Source organism: Vanessa atalanta, chromosome 18, assembly GCF_905147765.1.
Source record: "Vanessa atalanta chromosome 18, ilVanAtal1.2, whole genome shotgun sequence".
Taxonomy (NCBI): domain Eukaryota; kingdom Metazoa; phylum Arthropoda; class Insecta; order Lepidoptera; family Nymphalidae; genus Vanessa; species Vanessa atalanta.
In genome coordinates this window covers 2,373,494-2,395,701 of record NC_061888.1, presented here as the reverse complement: position 1 = coordinate 2,395,701, position 22,208 = coordinate 2,373,494, and the positions used below count along the sequence as shown (strand labels likewise).

Below are 22,208 nucleotides of genomic sequence, written 5' to 3'. Positions count from 1 at the left end.
AAAATTATAGTTTAGTGTTTTATTAATCTTGTAAATGATGAGGGCAATCAAAAACATTCGCATTTGGTTTATTTAAAAATAATTCGATACACATTCTATTTTTAAATCTAAGCGCCGTTGTAGTAAATTCATGTAACAAATAAAAAAAAAATACTATGTAGGCAAAGTCAACATGGATGCCTTCCAAATGGTCCTCCTTTAATTCAGCATTCCAGCGATAAACCGTTCAATGCATTGAGATCGTTGTGTGTGAACACGCCTTTATGGCCTATAAAATGAGTTTAAGTAGGGAGGCGGGACAATCTGGCTTTCTAGATTACTTCTTTAATGTGTATGTATGATATTATGCAACAATGAAATAATACGAAGTTTTATTTTTTATTGTAGCAAATACTTTTAAGTTCGAAAGGTCGTATGTAAAAATCTTTGTAAAATGGCAACAATTTTCGCTTTCATAAAGAAGGCCTTTATAAATATTTTTTATTAGATAATTGATCAGAGGGAAAATTCTTACTTTATAACAAATAAAAAATTTCATGATAATCTGTCCAGTAAGAATGTTAAGAGAGTTAGGTATTTATAACACTTTGATAATCGTACATTTGTTAGTTCTTGTAACTTAAGACTTTGACCAATTAGAATTTATATTCAAATTCACGTTTGTTTTGTAAGACGATACTAAATAGTCTTACTAAGTTGTACTGAGTGGTAACTTATCTAAATCTTTTTGCTTATATTTATTATTAAATAATTTTATGTATATATTATATCAAATATTGTGATATAATGTTATTTTGGTTATATTTGTTTCTATAATATATATTTATATATTTATTGTCAAACAAGAAATTTTGTAAATTTTCATTCTGCGTGTAAAAATTGTCTAAAAATTGTGGTTGAGCAACTGAAGTAAAGTTTCTTTTAATTTGTATAACGTGAGAACTCCCATTATAAATTTATAATCACTAGATTGTTTTAAGTCTATTAACTCTTACAGGAACTAAATTAAAAAATAATTAGTAATATACGGATTGTATACGGTTTCACGTACATACGTTATTTATCGTAGAAACCTCGACATGTATCGGAAGACTACGGTGCACGCCATACGGTTTGGTTCAGTCGACGCTGTGACTTCAACGCGTCCGCTCCGTGATGACGAAAATCGTCTTCCCGAAACACATCGAAATATTCCCGATAAATAACAAAAGGGAAACATTATACGAATAATAATAATAACTACAGAACGTACACTACACGTAGAAATGGCAAAAAGTTATCCAATTATTACTTACGTGAATATACTAATTTATACAATTACTTAAAAAATAATGTTAAAATGATATAATATTTAAAAAAAAAAATCATTATATTTTTACTTGTCATCCTTAAACTGATCTTAATTTACTACAAGTTACTAAAAGAGAACCCGACACGTTTGGTACTAAAAGATAAATCATTAATAATATCAATAGAAATTGTTTTTCCTAAAACATCTCTATTATCCGTTACTTAGCTTTGCACAGTACACACACAGTGCACAGTTAATCAGGATGTTTATAAATTAATCCCTAAGTAGAACATATTCAAACAATAATATCTTCACATCTAGATTATTTATTAGATAAGCTGGAATTGCCAACTTTGTTCATAAACTAGGTCTGGACGGAACATCCTCCGTTGGCAGAGTAATTCACTCATTTCTCAATTTAACTTCCATTTGAAACTATTCTGTATCGGCATTATTAATTTTTAAAAAAGGAACGCATTCTTTTAAATAACGTTCCGACTATATATGGGACCAAAAAGTATTTATACGTGAATAATAATAAAAAAAAATAACACTAAAACTAACCTGTCATAAAATTCACTAGACTAATCCAATTCAAAAGTTTCATATCGAATACCGTACACTTATATCACTCACAATTCATCACTTCACACACAACCGCGCGTAATTATATAGAATACGAGAATGCGTCTCACGCGCCCGACCGTTTTGAACTAAATGAAATTTTACGAAACGCACCCTATTTATAACTTCGGTGCTTGACAGCTTCGCTGGTCTATGATTGGCTGCACCTACTCAGGTAGTGTTTTTTTTTGTATTAAATTTGTTTCGACGCTACTTTCTTGTCAACTTGACTTCGGACTTGATATTTATGATTGCGACGATTAAGATTTACTAAAAATAAACATTGACTTTAATATAAAAAAAATATAAGTTTAAATTTCGAATTTTTCTAAGACTCGGTCGTGCTGAATGTAAATTTCAAAGTTAAACACGGTTAAATGAATGAATGAATGAATGGAAGTAAATTACAAATAGAAAACCGAGTAAACTCTAATTGAGCAAACGCAAGGTGCAAATCTTACGCTCTTAACTTTTCTCTTTAAACGTTAAATAAAAACTCTTTAAAATCTTCTTTTTAATTATAAAGATGCTTAACTTGAACCTGATAAAATTCAAGCTTTTTGCCTGTCTAAGTTAATGTCTTATTTTCGTGAAGTTTTTCGAAATAATACTTTTCTTGTTTTGCTTGAGTGGTGAGTGAACCAATGTAATTACACTCATAAGGTACATAACATCTCAAACGGGTGGTTTTAATGTTTATAGGCAAAGACAACTTAACCTCAGAGGGTCCATTCGCTCACATGGATTCATTAATTTCATTTATAAACAAAGGATATGTAGTGAGTTTTTTTTATTATATTAATCTTGAAATAAAATACATTAAAGTCAATATGAAATAAATTTAAATACCTAATTTTAAAATGCAATTTTATTATACTTTGTAATATCATAATAAGATGACGTCTTATGTTTATTTATAATGATGTACTTGAATGTCTGTTACTTATTTTTCTAAAGAAGTTAAAATAAAAATAGAGTCATACAATTATGAGATACGTCAAACGACTAAGAATATAATGTATCACAGTAAAAGCTAAAGTATTTTATCATACAGCCCTTTCAGTATGCACAAAGATTGAATTAAATTAAAGCTGTATGAAAAAAAAATGTTAACAATTTGCTCATAACTAAATTCATATTAAGAAATAAAGAATTGTTTTTCGTTCTTAATTTAAATTAATCACTTATCGATTCATATTGCAATCTCAACTAAATTTAAATTAAGAACTGAATAATTATATTTCGTTCTTAATTTAAATTAATTAGTAATTTATACGTGATCGATGTTTACAACGATATCAAGTATGTACGGAATCAAAATCATTAAATATTCCATAGTTCGGCGGCGTTACGTGACTGCACGGTAAAAAATTGTATGTTCGATACAATCTAGATTTTTCAATCGTCAAACGATTTTATTGAATGAAATATCGTGATTTTGGTTTTATTTGATCATACTGATGAGCTATTGTATGACTGAGCTATTCAAGAATTCCATTTATACATGAAACTACTTGGTCGTTTTAAATTGAACTGAACACCTTAAATGTGAAGCTCAGTTTTAATTTTGATTTCTAGTCGTTTTATGTTTTTTTTTACGTCTGGCAACCCTGAATGCAATGTCAATCCTAATTATGTGTTTGTGGTCGACTACCACATATAACCTACACGTCTGAGATCTAATCACATTAATACGTGTTCACGAGTTAATTAGTTTGTTTTCGCAGATTCGTAATATGTTGCCGTATTTATTTGCTGCTGTTACGATATACAGAGTGTGTTTGTTTGTTTAATTACAGTTTTGATGTGAGTGACGTAAACAATATTGGAGATATAACGGTATTAATGAACAGAAGAATGTCGGCTCTCAAGCCATTACTTCTATATAGAAAAACTGGTAACGACGTTGGTACATTTATATCGCAAAGTGATTCGTGAACTATTGACTTATTTAATAAATACATTAAGGCAGGGAATATTGTTGAATTAGAACATATTATGTGGGACGTCAAGTATAAACTTTCTTAAATCAATCTTTATTCTTGTTAGACTAAAGTTTTGATAGAATCTAAATAGGTTTCAATACATTAAAAACTTTTTTGTGAATGACTGATTAAAAAAAATATTTTTTTTTCGTGTAACTTTCGAAAGGTCAGTTAAATAGATCGCTTTCATATAACCAACTAGAGAGTGGAAATTGTATACTTAGGTTTTTATTAACATTTATTTACCTTAAGAATTTTTATTTTAGATAAGCCATTTAGGGCTTGGCTTGTATGAAAGGAGATTCGAATATCACATAACTCGTTTACATATTATATACATAAGCCTACTTAGCTCCCATATCACAAGCCATAGAGATGTGTTAAAACGATGATTTCGGACAAAGCAATCGATTTGACATAGAGTAATCAATATCCAGATGATTTTAGACTATTTCATACAGATTCATTTTATCTGTTTTTTGGTATAAAAATTGTCAAACGTTGAGGTGATAGATGCAATAGAATTATTTGAATTGTATAGAACAGAGAGGAAGAATGTATTTCCAATGTGTAAAAATAATTTCGCTAAGTATAAACCGACTTTCAAATAATAATATCTTACGAAATTTTATTTCCTAGCGATACAATGTAAAGGCTACTGTTGCTTCTAAATATCCTGTAATACAATGGCAACGATTCCTATTTGCCCACCAAAGAGCATACTCTATACAATATACATGTAACGGAATTGCGACTGATAGGTATCACCAAAAGCTTTCAATAACTGCTGAGCACGAATAAATATTATACACACAAATCCAACACATGACAAAATACTATTACAGCTGCACCTTTTTTTAAATTCAGTAAGTTTTTATAAAAACTGATAAATATTTTAAATGTGTTCTATCGATCGATCAAGAATGATCTAGAATATCACTCAAATAATTAACGTTTAATTTAAGAACAATCAACCTCGGCACTCAAGGAACTCTGTGCACGACTAAGACATTGGTATATTGTCATTTGGTATTTTGTGTAAGTAAATCACTTCTTGCTTTCACCGACGGCTTGATTACCCACAAGCTCGTAACAATATTAAAGAAATAATGAGAATCTGTTATCCTTACAAAGTTAATGTTACAGGGACTAATATCGCCGTTACTCGAATGTAGAGTCGTTTTCCTTTTGTGAAGGAATGTATGCGATTTCACAAAAGAATCCAAGAGAACGAGTGCTGCTGCTTCTGTTTGTAAACATAAAAAAAATGTAATATGGTGTTTGCCTTTGATATTATAAGATTAGTAAATTTTTATATGAACTTAACATATGAAAAAAAATGCAGTCTTTTTAACCGGTTCGTCTCAGTTCTGGATTTGCATTTTCGAAACGATGGTAGATTTCGTTTCGATATACATTTAATTATACGTATCATGAAATATGAAATATATTATGATACATTTTAATTGCAATGTTAGTTGGTATTTCCCTTTACTTATTTATATTAAGAGGTTAGACAAAATTTATGTAATTCCTTATCAAGGTATTTAATTTCGGAGATTACTAGTCACGAACAAATGTAACTCTGCCGTTACCTATTACGTTTTTATAAAGGCTTATTTGTGGTTGTAGTCAACTAAATGTTATCAGCGGTTTTTTACATAAAATTTTAGTCAAGAGTTTTTATTTAGTATAATTTTATAATTTAAACATTTTTTTACATAAAATATTCGAGCATAATCGAAAGTTCGAAAGAAAACGGTCTGTCTGTGTACCTGTGTGTTGCTCTTTCTGCAAGGAAGGACATAACGCAAGCGAAGTCGCAGATGACTACTAGTATTAAATATATTAGTAAGAAATTACAATCAAAACAAATAAATATAAAAATATACATATAATCTAATTTAAGTCACAGAAATAGTTTATTTTCAATCAAACTAAGTGAACCCGGGAGCAATAAATTGTACACACACAATTACATTATTGTTAATAAATCTCTGTTTTTACATTACTCTTCGTTTTGGTCAAACGTTTTAACTAAGAGGGTAAGATGTGTTTTCGTGTTTGTTCTGGTGTTAGCCTCGGCCCGGCTAATGGCGGCGGCGTCGGCATGTTCTTTACCTAGTAGCTAAGCTGAGGCGTATTATTATACACTGTAGATTAACTCAGCGTTTTTTTTTTTGTTATAAGTATCATTATATTCATAATTAATTATTTTTAGCAAGTGTGTTTTTGTTATACGTACGTTTTTTTTCGTTTTATATGTGAGTTAATCAGTCAAATAATTTAAGAAAAAATTCAATTACATAATAATTATTTTAATGTATATAATTTTACTCAAAGTAATGATACTTAATTTTTTATAAAAAAAAAATATCTTTCTGAAATCAGAACGAGAAATATCATTGCGTTTTTGTGTAGTGCAAGACGACCTTATTACGTATTCGAATGGTTTATCGCTTGTGCTAAACGTTAAAACAACACTCCAGCGGGTTACGCCGTGGATATATGGTTGTATGAATTTTTATTTTATTTTTAAACGACCACCAACGCTTCTTCGTAATATTAATATTTATCTTTAATTAACTACAGGATTACGCAGTAAAGATGGTGAGATGTGATGCTTATTCCGATGCTCGAATGCGTGTTGGTAGATTTTTTTTTATGGCATCGGTAGGCGGACGACCAAATGGGCCACCTGATGTTAAGCGGTCACCACCGCCCATAGATAATGGTGCTGTATGACATATTAACCACCCCTTACATCACCAACGCGCCACCAACCTTGAGAACTAAGATGTTATGTCCCTTGTGCCTTTAGTTACACTTTCTCACTCACCTTTCGAACCGAAACACAACAATACTGAGTACTGCTGTTTGGCGGTAGAATATCTGATGAGTGGGTGGTAACTACGCAGATGGGCTTGCACAAAGCCCTACCACCAAGAAACACATTGGTTTTTTCCCGGACTTGACAGCAATCTTTGATCGAGGTCAGATAAAAGGAAGTTCTTCAAAATTATATTAATACTATCTTATAGCTGGCTATATCATATTAGTACTATCATAAAGCATGTAAGATTGCTTGTTTTTTTAAGGCATTAGTAAGTAACTAACCAATAGGAAACCTGACCAATGTAAGTGGACACCATTTCCATAGACATTGGCGCCGTATGTTTTATACATTTCTTAATTAACCAATGCGCCACCAACGTTAGGAACTGAGATGTATATCCCTTGTGCCTGTAGTTACACTGGCTCTCAAACCCTTTAAACTGGAACAATTCTATAGCCTGTTCCAATGGATGTAGGAAAAAAGATAAACAAACCTTATATTTAAGTATTTCATGCGTTTCGCCAACAACTCAACTATATTGTGCACTACTAAGAGTTTATGATTAATGTATATTTATTTATTTCACTTAACTACTTACATCCACTTTAATTTTACTTCCAAAATTCCGATAACAGTTTCGTCGACTTTTAAAACGCTATCTTTTCGCAAATGCATAGTGAATGTCATAGATTATTTAAACTCTCGACCAATGGTATCGCGTCAATTTGCTGTCAAATGTTGTTTATTTCTTATGGTTGGAATAGAGTATAAATACTACTGCGTGGCGGTACAATATTTTATGAGTGGGTATTACCCAGACGGGCTTGTACCAAGTCATACCACCAAGTAAATCACTGAATTTAAAAGTGGAATGCAAGTTTTTTCGAAATGTTATTAAAAAAAAAAGAATTATCATTTGAATTTAGAATAATAAAATAAAACCCTTGCTTATATTCAGGCCCAATTGCCTCATACCCATTAAACATGCCAATATAACGAAAACATAAAAAGCGAAAATACTGATTCACAGACGACTTTCTACGGAAGAATACTGTGTAACCCAGTTTATAGAAGAATAAATGTAGGTTGGGAGGCGCTCTACATTCGGACTGATGTGTACTGGCAGGCGTTTGCCAAGTGCGATGCCAAGACGGTATTCGTTACCGATGGCCCAACATAGTGTCCCCTTGTAAGAGGGGGCTAGGACTTGGCAAGAGCTGCGGAAACATATTGAGTTTGTTCGAGAGGCGAGATAAGGCTAAATTTATTCCTTTTCCAGTCTTTACTGAATTTCGTTTAAACTATAGATAGTTTTGGGACGTTTGATTTATTAAAATATAAATCGTGATAAGGACGATTAGACGATTATTTTGGCATTTCTTATCGACTTTGAATTAAATCAAATCAACCTATTTAAAACTTGCCCGTCATAAGACACTAAAATGTCTGCATGCAAAACTCGACTCTATCATGACACAAGAAATAGGAGAAAATGAAATTTTTCATATGACAAGGAATTCCGTGCATGTCACATAATGGAACAGACTTATGACCAAGAGTCAAGGAATGACGAGATCACATTGATTACCCCCCAAACGTCTCACGTGCATCGCACACCCCGCTCCTCCATTTACGACAACCCTTATTTAACTGCGCATAATAAAAAATAATTTTAACATATTCTGTAAAATATAAGAGGAATCCGGGTTGTGTACACTCTCACACTAAGTTTGAATGGTGCCAGTAATTCGACTCTAGTCGCAAGGGATTTCGTTCGTCTCATTAATACACGCCGTTAAGCGTACAGAACCCGTTTGTTAACACGCTACATACATGCAGACTGTTTTATAATTATTCTTCTTTCAGCTTAGACCCATACTAAGCTGAAAGAAGAATACATTTTTAGTCGTTGAGAGGACCTTTTCCGGGTATATTATGTTAAATAAATAAATGTTGCATTTAATTTGTTTAATTAAATGAGTTTTAGGTTATTTTATTTTTTCATATTTTAGTAAAACGAGGTCAAGTTAAGAGGCGGTGTGATGTTTTTGAGTAACAGTCGAAGATAGCATTGGATTAGCAAATAGCGTAACTCATCCATTGTGAATTTATATTTAAAGTAGTGATTTTGAATTTTTCTAGAATCCACTTAGGAATAAATTATGTTCAAAACTGTTATTTTACTAATTACTAATTTTACACATGTTACGCTGTTATATCTTAGTTATTCAACCAATCGTCATGAAATGTTACGTCATGTTACCTTATAAATGACCCCCCCCCCCCCCCCCCACACACACGCGGGCAAAGCCGTGAACGGAAACTAGTACTATATAAATGTTTGCCCTCAATACAAATCGGGCTTGGAATTTGTGAGAGCTTTAGACAAACTAATCCGTACCGTTAAATAAACATTTCTACAATGTTTTATACAATTTTATTGTTATTACTCGTGACTAATTTATTTTTGACATCTAAATATAACTAATTGAATCGTAACAGCTCAGTGGCTAGAAATTATTCGATTCAAATTCATTAATTTGTCAAATCTTCAGAATGACTCACGGACCGCCTAGTGATTTAGAAAAGTTCGATCCTGACCCCCCTTAGGCTGTTATCGTCCCAAATTGTCAGACACCAAGTACTTAATTTCTGGTCATAATATATCTCGTATTTATCGTGTTGCGAGGAGTACTGCATGTCGAATTTGATTCTATCACACATTGAAGCAGTATGGTAAAACTCCAAACCATCTCCTGAAAACGAAACCTTTGCACAGCTATACGACATAGGGTCTTTCCTTTAAATGTAATTTTCGATTGCCTTTCTCACTTATAAAAACTCTTTTTAGAAGAAAAATTATGCTCAGTAAGTTTTATACAAACTAGGAAGCTGAACTGTTACAATAAACGGTAAAAATCGTTTTTTAACGATATAAATGATTTACCACTCGAATACTACGCAATAAAAGCCGTATGGAGCCTTCGTGATGTGATCTAAAAAGGTCTTCGTATTTTTTGGAAGTTGTTTTTTACGAAACTAACCTATATCTCTTAATAATGAATTCATCTGTGTTAGAAATTACTCTTTATATTTAAATATATCTCCAAACAAATGTAATTTTTTCACTTTTTGCCACAAAAATACTTTGATAATACCAAATGTACTTTTCATTATTAAAATAAACGGAAGACCATTATGTGATACAAAGTCTCGCATTAAACGATTGAATGAGTAACGAATGTGTTAAAACCTTTCCAAATATATCGTTGACGTATACGATGCAAATACAATAAATAAAAATAAAAATGTAAGAAAACTTCTAGTTTACTACGTTTATTTTACAAAAATATACAATCGAAAATGTTATTTGAAGACATCCCAAGTCGGGAGGGCTCACGACTAACCGCGGACCACGACATCTCTAAAAACTGAAGAGACTTAATTAAGTTCTCTAACGACGCCAATTTACAAGAAATCCCGTACGTGACTACAGACTTAAGAAGCTATTAGAAGTCTCCATGCTAATCCACGTGTAATTTACATAGAAAACTAAATTGTAACTGTTTCAATTAAAACAGTATAAATAAATTGGTATTACCATTTACATTATCCATAAAACTTATGATATTAGAAGTTACATCAGAAATATATATATTTAGATACAGTTGATGCAGATTTTTTTTTTTATAATATTGGTTGACGGATGGGCTAATAGGCCACCTGATGGTAAGTGGTCACCATCGCCCATAGACAATGGCGCTATAAGAAATATTAACCATTCCTTACATCGCCAATGCGACAGCAACCCTGGAAACTAAGATGTTATGTCCCTTGTGCAAGTTACACTGGCTCGCTTTTTTTGGCGGTAGAATATCTGATGAATGGTAGGTACCATCCCAAGGTACCCAGGCTTGCCCAAAGTGGTACCATCACATTATTAAGATAATATTTAGAGCTCGCATTAACAAAATATATAATAACGGTAATGCAAGTATTAGTGGTGGTACGAATGGATTGTTCTCTTTAGATATTACTTTGGAGTTCTATACAGGAGTTATAATTGCGCGCACGTGGTTCGATTTGGATTCAGAATCTGATTTCGCTACGTGAGTGCATATCATTGTGATTAAAATTAGAACACGTCTCTGTAACATGAGTTTTGGAACTGGAATTCTGGGTACTGATTTTGCATAACGAGTTTTCGAGATTATAACTTCCCGAATTGATGTTAGTCGAATTTCTTCAATTCGAGCAAAAACATTGTTTTGATCTAAATTGAAGTAAAAATAAATAAAATAAAAAATAAAAAAGCCTTTTATTTCTTACTGCTTCTTCTCGATAAAATTTACGTACAAAAGTAAAACCATAAGGAGTTAATCTTTGCCCTATATAGTGTTACTTTATAAACCCTCGTTTTAAGATTTATTGTGTTTGCACGAAAAACAATTGGTTTTAAAAATATAATGAAAACGTATAAAGTCAGACAAAGTATTACCAAGATAAGAAAAACGATACGTTTAAACAAATCCGATTTCGTTCCTCATAAAACTGCTGAAATCCAATAGCGAGACGACGAACGAGGTGGACAAGATAAAAACAATAAACTTAACATTAAAAATTCGAAAGCTCTGCACGTTTGTAACCCACATGCGGCACTGACCGTATTTATGTTGTCAATAAAACTCAGCGTCGCACGGGGAGTCTCTCGACATAAACATGAATGAAAATAGTCGAGTCGGTTTTTTCTGGCCCATTTGATGGCTTCATCCAGTTTAACAAGTACGATTAGCATACTGTTTTTGCTAACGAACCTGAGAAGCTAGCCACCTATAGTGTTATATTTATCACTAATACTGAATTTAACTTGTGATTCGTTGAATATATCACCTAAAAATACTTGTAATCATTATTTTTTAGTGAGAAATTAACGTTCTAATTTAAAAATATCTGTTCATTTGGGTATTTTGTCTGTGGTATTTATTTATTTTTTATGTCATCTGTAAGCGGACGGATAACAGGTGGCACTGTTGGTAAGTGGTCAACACTGTCCAGAGACGTTGGAGCCGTGTGAAATTTTAATCATTTCTCACATAAGCCAATCGCAACCAACCTTGGGAATTGAGATTATATGACCCTTACACTGGCTCACTAACCCTTTAAACTGCTTTTCGGTAGAATTTATTAATAGTAACCGGTGCCTTCCGAGACAGGCTTCTTAAGGCAAGTCGTCATCTTTGCTGTTCATTCTCCAATATTGTAATTGATAAAAATTCCATTCCCACAATTCTTCACAGTAATAATATTCTGCATTTCTTAATTATACTAACAAGTCAACAAGTCGAAACAAGATTTAAACCATCAATATTTATAAAAGAAAATTATGCCTCCAGGAATATCGAAGCGTCTCTAATTTATTGCTGGCTTCATACGATGTAACCAAATTGGCTGCAACATTTAATTCACCTAATTGGCGTTGGACGAATGGACCGACAAATTGTCTGACTGATCGTTATTTTGAATAGTGTCTATATGGAGTGACTATTATTAAGTTAGTACTGCGGGGAATTGAAATATATGGTCTAATATTATAGAGGATGGTTTTATAAAGCATCGAGATCAATGTATATCAGCGTGAATTTATATACACCGAATATCAAATGTTATTGTGCACTACGACAGTGATATTCTTCAAAATCTTCCTTAAAGAGAAAAGTCTATCGATGTTTAATTTACAGTTCGTGGTAGGGCTTTATGCAAGCTACCAAGAACTAGGTAGTAACATCCCAATCAACAAATATTCTACCACCAAACATACATTAGTATTGTTGCGATCTAGGTTGAAGGTTGAGTGAGCCAGTGTAACTACAAGTATAAAGGAAAACATATTAGGAATGTTTAATATTTCTTACAGTGTCAATGTCTACGGGCGGTGTCTTTTTTGTCTAAATACTTTAAAAACAGCTGGGCAGCTGGGCGTCTCTAAAGAAGACTGTAACCTCATTCTACATTCCACAACGCTGCTCCAATTTTTCGAATGCAATAATAATTAGTTAATACAAATCTGATTGATACATTCAAGTTTTCCTTAAGCTCTGCAAGAGATGAATTATAGAGACAATTCAAGCACTAAAATTGAGTGGTTCGACGTCTTTTTTTATTTTTTTTATAAAATTGGTAGGTGGACCAGCGAATGGGCTACGTTATTGTTAGTGGTCACCACTGCCCGTATATATTGGCACCGTAAGAAATTGTAACAATTAATTACACGGACGAAGCGTTATCAACCCTTAGAACTAAGTGATATCCCTTGTGTCTTTAGTTACACTGGTTCATTCATCTTTTAAACCGAAACTCAACAATTCAAAGTATTGCTGGTTAGCGGTAGAATGTATTATGGGTTGTACAAAGTAAATACTGAGAGTATCATTGATAATTATTGTAACAAACAAAACTAATTGCCACCCAGTATTCGAAACACTTGCATTTTACTATTTGCGTTCCGTCAAAAACATTTGAAAATAAGAAAATAAACAACCCTTTGATATCTAGACATGAATGACAAAAGCATGACAAATGACTTTGTACTAGCTGCTGTCTGTATATGAGACAGGCCGACAAAAAGAGAACAGTACTCGTATATATCAAAGATTTAAAGCATTTGCGTGAAACTTTTTGATCCATTTATTGTTGTCAATATCAAACAAACGCGTTTTCTGTAAATTATACTAAAGAATGTTTACGAAGAATGTTTGACTGTTATTATATATATTTTATAGTGATTACTTTCATCTCTTTGCCAAAACAGAGCTGAGATAACTTGGAACATTAAATTTTTATGTGCTTAATTAACAGTCCGGGGGAGGCCTTTACTCTCAAGTGAGAGGTATTTACGCACTGTTGTTTATTTTCTTTAAATTATGTACTAATTTTTACTAGAAAAAAAATATTATTTAACAACATATGAATAATGAATCGAGAAGGCCCAGTGGTTAGAACGCGTGCATCTTAAGCGATGATTGCAGAATCAAACTCAGGCAACTCGTGCTCGGCGGAGAAGGAAAACATCATGAAGAATGCATGGGTCTAATTTCAATAAAATTCTACCACATGTGCACCAAGCATTAGCCCAGCAGTGGGACATTTACAGGCTGATACAATATTAATAAATACTACATGCATATGATTATTATTGTTTGTTCTTGATTAATTGATTGATATTATTATCGGTAATGTATTTTTCCTTTGCAAATATAAAAAGGTAATTTTTAATTTATTTTCAACGCCGCGGGCGAGAACTACTCGCCTGCGGCGTTTTATGGGTTGGTCGTTAGGTGTTAGGAATAAAAAGCAGTAAAGTCCTTCTTTGGAGTTTAAGCTTGCTTCATGATATGGACTGTCTTTAATTCAGAAAGGAGGGCCTGTTTCATTTATATAAAACTTAAAAATAGAACAAGCTTGAAATAATATACAGAAGCCATTCGAATTTTAAGTATGAGAGTGTTTTAGTTTTCGTTGCGCATGAAGCAATTTTCATATTTGGAATTACAAACGTTCTCACCTTCGAATGTGAAAACCTTCCCTAAAAAACTTCATATCCAATTCCATCCTCATAAATGATAAATTAATATTCCTAACGTCAAATATTCCATACAAATTTTCATCTCCTATTTAAGCTAAGAGATAGATTTTGAAAAATCCTTCCTTCCTTCCTTAGTTCTAGTATTCATCTACGTTTCATAAGGAATTCCTGTTCATTTCATCCTGATAGACGCACCGGGTTAAGCTATGCGTTGTATGTCAGTCAGTACGTATACAATTTTATTTAGTAAATATCAGGGCTCTTCGCCTCTTACCAGTATTACTTAAAAAGAATAAAATCGTCTTTCATAATTACTTAACAAACAATAGTTATTGTTAATAATTTTCGGTAATTACCCCGCAAAGATCGCAACATAATCTTACAAATATTCCAACCTAATCTGCGCCATTTAATCAAAAGGATCTTAGCTTAATTAAATATATACCGTATTTTAATTAATGCCACGCTCAAACACGAATGTGACACGCACACTTATTAATATCTTGGCTTAAATTTCAGTAATTTTCATTATATAATGAGACATATCATGTCATAGGAGTTAAGTTTTAGGCATGTCAAGTTTTTATAATGTGAATATATTTTATATTCATTTTTTTATATTATAATTAATATTTGAGAAGGTGAGATCAATTAAGTCTAGTCTAGCTAGACTAAATCGAGACTTGAATAGGTAATTTTTTGGACTATTTACCTATACTAATGTTAAGAGGTAAAATTTGTAGAGGGTAATTTCAATAGAAGACACGAATGAGCATGAATCATAGTGTGGAACGCTACATGCGTTGACACGCTGGCCGTCTCGGATAAAACTGAAGCAAACAACAACAACGACCCAAATATTTTTGTTTTATACCAAATTATATTTTTTCCCATTTTATGTTGAGACTTGGCCCTTGGAGTATTAGTGCAAAACGAATCATTAAAAGTCCACGCCTCCACTGGTGACAGGAGGTTCGTTTTTTTCCCAGAGGATCTGAATTCAACAAGGAAATGCTGCTTCTTGCTACCATTCCACGCGGTCAAGATTTATACAGGAACTATTATTAATTCATATTTGTATATATTTAAGGACTTAATTTTGAAGAAGATAGAAAAATGATTTAAAAAAAATATGTGTATTATATTATTATGTTTCTTTGAGATGTATAATAAGCCCAGAAGTTCTGCTCGTTAAACAATACTTGACGTTATGCGTTTATTCCGTCTAAAGCATTCTTTGCTTCATCTGTAGTGAAATCATTGAAGAATACCAAGATGAAAGAAGTTTAAAGATTTTCGCAATGTAATCGTTGACGAGAGATAGCTAAGCTATTTACAATATATCTTTGGATTCCCTTTGTTTGAATATAAACTTAATTGATTAAACACGCTAGCAAAGGATAAGAATTACTTTTGTACCGTATCTATTAATTCTATCCCTTTATTAATTATATCCTCTGTTTTTATCTATTTTATTTATTCATATATTTTCGAAACACCATCGGCATATTCACAAATTATTAAGGAAAAGTAGGAAATAAATTCATGTACAGTGTGATACACAACAACAAAAAAAAAAAAACAAGACACTACTCTCCTACCTTTAAAATAACAACAAAAAATGTGAAAGAACAAAAAAATATAATAAATTACTCCAAATAAAAAAAAAATAGAAATATAACAAAAAAAAATATATATATCTTGACACTAAATGAGCAAAGAGACTAATTTTTTCTTACTTTTGTAATTTGGTATGCAATAAAATAATAGATTACCGATCAATATAACTATCATTCTCTACATTTTGAAAACGTCGTAACTCTATATCGAATATTGTATAATGACCTAAGTGCCTATTTAAATAAGATATACCTTATACATGAAGGCGGATGTCAAATGGGCCACCTGATGGTCAACTTAGACATTGGCGCTCTAAGAAATATTGAACATTCCTTACACCGCCAATGCGCCAACGTCTTTGGAAACAATTCGAGTTCCTTCCTTCCAACTGGAACACAACAATACTGTTTCACGGTAGAATATCTGATAAGTGGGTGAAGATAAAGACAGCTTTGCAGAAAGTCCTACCGTTCAGTAAATCACTATAATAGAGCAGCTCAAAAATCTCAAACCATTTTCCTATCAAAGCATATTTTTTGTTTTTTTTTTTTTTATCCTTAATTTAGTATAAATGTCATTTATTTTAAGCATTGTAGTATTTATAACTTATTAATAAATATTCTTCAAATCAAAAAGATATTTTTCAAGTAAACTTCACAATGAAGCGTTTTTGAATCGGCGATATTTAAATACTACCAGCGTTTCGGAAAGCAGTTTCCAGCGATAAGGAACGGCAAGATACTCGCATAGTTGCTCTTTTCAAATAAACAGATTTACAATGCTGTTTTTTACAATAATTACTGTCCTGTTATGGAACCCGAGCCTAAATCCAGGCGTTTATTTTTCTAAAAAGGACTCTTTTAATGAATAGTAAGATTTATTTATTAATTTAGTCTTAATAAACTTTTTAAATTTAGTAAATGGTAAATTGATTATATTTCTCGGTATCTTATTATATATGCGAATACCATTGCCCAAAAACTTTTTCTGTGCCGTTCGCAAACGGAAAGTAGGGGTTACAAGTTTAATCTTTCATTAGTTTCACGATGATTTATCGTATTCTTTCGAATATAAACTAACCGATAAAATACGATAACGATTCTATAAAGTTTATTTATAAAATATAAAACAAAACAGTTTAGATAATTCGTCTCCAAGCGATGAATGTAAACAGATAATCAGTCAATGTTTTTTCGTCACTAAAAACGCGGAAACGGGCGGAACAATGATCGACTTCGGTATATTTGGGACGAGCTCATCCTGTTCAGAGTTTTCACGCACGTAATTCTACTAGATGTTGATAAAATCGTGATTTGAAACAAAAAATACAGTCAAAGTGGTATTTGATCGGATGGAAGCGACGTGAATTTAAGGTTTGATTTAGTTTCTTGATATTATTTATTAAAATAAATATAGTATCAGTCTGATTCTTTTGGCTCATAATGTTTTTATAATACTGATATTACATTTTTTACATTAGCAGCCCGTAAATGTCCCACTGCTGGGATAAAGGCCTCCTCTCCCTTTGAGGAGAAGGTTTGGAGCATATTCCACCACGCTGCTCCAATGCGGGTTGGCGGAATACAGATGTGGCAGAATTTCGTTGAAATTAGACACATGCAGGTTTCCTCACGATGTTTTCCTTCACCGCCGAGCACGAGATGAATTATAAACACAAATTAAGCACATGAAATTTCAGTGGTGCCTGCCTGGGTTTGAACCCGAAATCATCGGTTAACATAATGTTGTCTTAGATTTTCGCGATTATTACACATTGAAATAAAACTAGTTTTTAACGGCAGACTGAGTCTGCCCGTGACCACGAACACTGCAAAGTGCTCGAAACGTCGGGATGTTAAAATAATGAATATACGCGATTAAATCCGTTAAAAACTAGTTTTTATTTCAATCATCGGTTAAGATGCACGCGTTCTAACCACTGGGCCATCTCGGCTCGATACTGATATGTGTATAATTAATTAATTCAACATATGTATGTAATCACGTATAATAATAACTAAAAATGTATATTGATTGTGGACCTCCATTTGTAAAAAATAATATTAATGATTTGTAAAAATATTAGTACGTATGATGTCTGAACCGGGCGTCAGAAGTCAGTCGATCCAAGGGGTGCTAGAGTTTGGCATTTTTGCGGGATAAAAAGTAACCTAATTCCAGGCATTCACTATAATATTATTATGGGGCCGAGATAGCCTAGTGGTGCGAAGTATCTTAACCTATGATTACGGGTTTGAACCCCAGCAAGCACCACTGAATTTTCATGTTTATTTATATTTATTGTTCATCTCGTGCTCAGTGATGAAGGAAAACGTCTTGAGGTAACCTGCGTGTGTCTATGAACGAGTACATTATTGTATGCGTTCCGAGATCGAAGGCTCTTCAATAGTTTATAATCTGTATGTATTGTGTAAGTGTTATTTCGTTTCGCTGGACATTTTCGTTTATACATATATTGTTAGCTTTACATTTAAAAGCCGAATTCAATAAAGTATATTTGTTTTAGTTATTTTGTTTTTTTTTTTTTATTTGAATACATTTTTTTTTACTAAATAACACGTTTAAACAAAATACGCTGTCTAAACTAAATAAATAAAAATATTGTAGCGATAAAATTTTATGTAAAAATAGCTTGAGTGCTTATTTTTGTATTCGTTTTAAAATATTGCTTGTAAACTTTTGTATGGTCATAATACTTTCATATTAAGCTATACTAATATTATTAACGTGAAAGTAACTCTGTCTGTCTGTTACGCTTTCCAAACTAGTGAACCGATTCGATGAAATTTAGTTCGAAGTAAGTTTCAACCCAAAGATATAGGCTTTTAATGCCTAGCTCCCTTTAAACGCGAGCCCACAGCTAGGCTGAAAACTAGTACATATAAAAACATATACACATGATACATTGCAAAATTTAAATCGTCGGGTTTATTTAGCAAAAACACGTAACGTTGGGATGGATCGTAAATTTTGAGGGCGGTTTCGTTTTTTCGTTTAACTCAAAACCGAATTTATGAAGCGGATGAAAGTCCGTTGATTTTATCTCGGCTTACTTATGGTTTGTTTAGAAATATATTTATAAATATTACAGGAAAGACGATGTTTTTCGTTTTTTTTAATTTTATTAAAAATTTTGGTGAATATATTGTATCGTAAGTCGTAACGTATTTTTGTTTAACAGGCTAATATGTATATTTGTATATATATATATATATATATATATATATATATATATATTTATTGTTAAAGGTTGAATGTATAATTTAAAATTAGCAAAAGAAATAGGGACAATATAAAATAATAAAGTAACAACTGAAATTTAAATAAATATATATCTTCATGTTCGCCTGTAAAATAGAAAATGTTTATATACGATGAATCCCACTCTAACAGAGGCGATAAGTAAAAAACATTAAGTAAAAATCGTATCCGCGTAGTATCGAGGTCATAAATCTCTGTTTTTCACCGCCGAGGCCGACACAGATTGAAGAAGGCTGGGAATAGAAGTCGAAATGTTTTTCAAACAGACTAACGAAATTAAAGAGACATTGTATTAAAACACAAGTTGATTTTTTTTTACGTGATGAGATTAAAATTTCAGTGTCGATGTTGTGGACAGCCTTTTTATATGTAACGCTTTCCAATGAAACTTTTTTGACGCTTTGTTTTACTCATGTGTGCTATGTTTATTTATTCTATATTTATTATTTTTATAATGATTCTCAAGTCAATAGTGTAAATTTAAAGCTGTTGAAACTGCAGGCTGGTAAGGAAAGAAATAAAATTCTGTAAGACCAATACTGTTGAAAACGACTTGAAGTCCAACCAGATCCTTCTGCTATCATCTTCTAACCATTTTCTATAAAGATCCATGTGTGTAACTACTGAACCATCTCTTAACTTTTTTAATATGGCAGTTTAAATATACAGACAAGGTAGGTAAAAAAAAATGATAGACGATTTATGTAAAAATAATATTTAATATAAATATACTTTATTACCTCTGTACATATCTACTCTACAATGATCACGGATAGCTCTGACATTCGTTTTCCGATCCCTCAACAGCTCATCAATCGTACATCTTATTTGAGATCCGAATTTCTTCTTAAAAAATACATCTTTGTTCTTCCCTTTCATGACAATTACCGTATCATTCGTCACCGTTCAATTCTGAGCTTGATTTTCTCAATCAGTACGGCTTAGGATTGATTGATGAGCTTCGAAACGTTTTTCTTTTTTTTTTATCTTTTAGGCAGAGTATTTAATACTGAGTATGTTCTTAAGTGTATGCTTTCATTCATTTCGAGATAATGATTTGGAGGAGAGTCATTGAAGAAGCTTTAATTGAGATTTATATTTGTTGACCATCAAAGCAAATAAGATTTTTATTTTCTCTTGTATAACTATTGTGTCATTATATGAGTGTTTTTTCTAGCGTTAGTAGCCTGTAAATTTCCTACTGCTGGGCTAAGGCCTCCTCTCCCTTTGAGGAGAAGGTTTTGAGCATATTCCACCAGGCTGCTCCAGTGCGGGTTGGTGGAAGGCACATGTGGCAGAATTTCGTTGAAATTAGACACATGCAGGTTTCCTCACGATGTTTTCCTTCACCGCCGACCACGAGATGAGTTATAAACACAAATTAAGCACATGAAAATTCAGTGGTGCTTGCCTGGGTTTGAACTCGAAATCATCGGTTAAGATGCACGCGTTCTAACCACTGGGCCATCTCGGCTCTTATCTCTCGGCTATATATATTAACTCAGCCGTGATGACTCAGAGGCTAGATTGATGTTTATTTTTTGTCAATTAATCTCGCATAGACTTATCTTACCCTAGTTGTCGCTCGCGGCTTCGCTCACGTTTTAGGGATTGGTTGTCATGTGATAGGCAAAAAAAATGTAGCCTATGTCCTTTCTTTGAGTTCAAGTTTGCTTCGTACCAAATTTCATCAAATAAGCTTCATGGGCTTACCAGTGAAAGAGCGACAGACAGACAGACAGAGTTACTTTCACATTTATAATATTAAGTATAGAAGTAAAGATTAAGATTAGTACCTGAGCAACCGAGCTTCAATCAGCTCTAATAATAGTATTATTTCTGGGCAACATTGCGTTTCATAGGAGAGACATACAATTGAGACAAAATTTCAGTCAATTTTTAGAGGATTTTTCCGAGACGAGAATTGCTTGTACAAAATTGCAGAAAATTTCACAGCGGGTCTCATAGAAAAAACAATTCAATTAATTAACATTACTACGTTTGTAATCGACTTTTTTGTGCAATATTTTGATAGTAACTTGTTTCAACGAACCCATCTACTAAAAGTTTTTGCTCGTATTTGTTCGTTATCTCGTTTCCCACGGCGTCTCGTGAACATTTTATGAAATATAACTTGTCTTAGTTTTTTTTTTAATAGATTCATTCCGTTGATTTAACTTGACTTGAAAAATTTGCTTAATTTTAAGAAAAATTTAACATCACTAAAAAGTCGATGCAATCTTAGCCGTTTTCAAGTAAGTGATAAACATACCTTAAATTATTTATAAATCTAGACAAGAGTGTCTATAAAAGAACTAAAATAAACGGACCTGCTTTGGTGTTTTTGACATCTACGCTTGATACTCGCCAAACGTACAAGTGTGCGTTTACTTAGTACTTTTTTCAACGCGTTTTCATTTTTGACAATTTCCCTAGACATATAAATGATCAAAGGATCATACATAAAACTATAAACATACGCGTATAGGTATATAACCTCTTCCGTTCTTTCAAATCTTTTCAAAATATGAAAACTAATATAACAAAAAAAGCTGCTCTTTGCTGATTTATTTAGTTAAAAGTCTATACAGAAAAATCAAGTCGCTTTCGATTTAACGGTCTAAAATCGACCCACGAAAATATCAAAATTTAAATAATATACAGGTCTTATCTATACTTCTATACTAATATTATAAATGTATAAGTAACTCTGACTGTCTGTCTGTCGCTTTTTACTACCAAACCAATCAACCGAATTTGATGAAATATAGTATAATGCGAACGAAGCCGCGGGCGACAACTAGTATGTTATAAGTAAGAAACAAATAAACTTTCCCGTTATGACCTTTAAATTACATTTACAGGAGTGACAATAATTTTTGTTTTTCTAGGACTTTCGTCCCGAGCTCAGCCCTATCGTAATTAAATTTGGACGTCTTAGTTGACAGTTCATTCCTTTTGTTCTCCCCCAAATTATTTCGTTAAGTT

General features: G+C 32.3%; 1 protein-coding gene across 3 annotated transcripts in view; it reads right to left on the bottom strand.

Moving 5' to 3' along the window:
* Positions 1-22,208, bottom strand: part of LOC125070854 — a 175,147-nt gene that overhangs the window by 42,748 nt on the left and 110,191 nt on the right. The window contains exon 1 of one of the 3 annotated variants that reach the window (XM_047680847.1): positions 1,856-1,983. The exons of 1 other annotated variant lie outside the window; for it this stretch is intronic. The gene's annotated coding sequence lies outside the window, so the exon portion shown is untranslated. Of the gene's footprint in view, positions 1-320; positions 332-1,855; positions 1,984-22,208 lie in introns of those variants that run through there. One more of the 3 variants, XM_047680848.1, reaches the window with a different exon arrangement.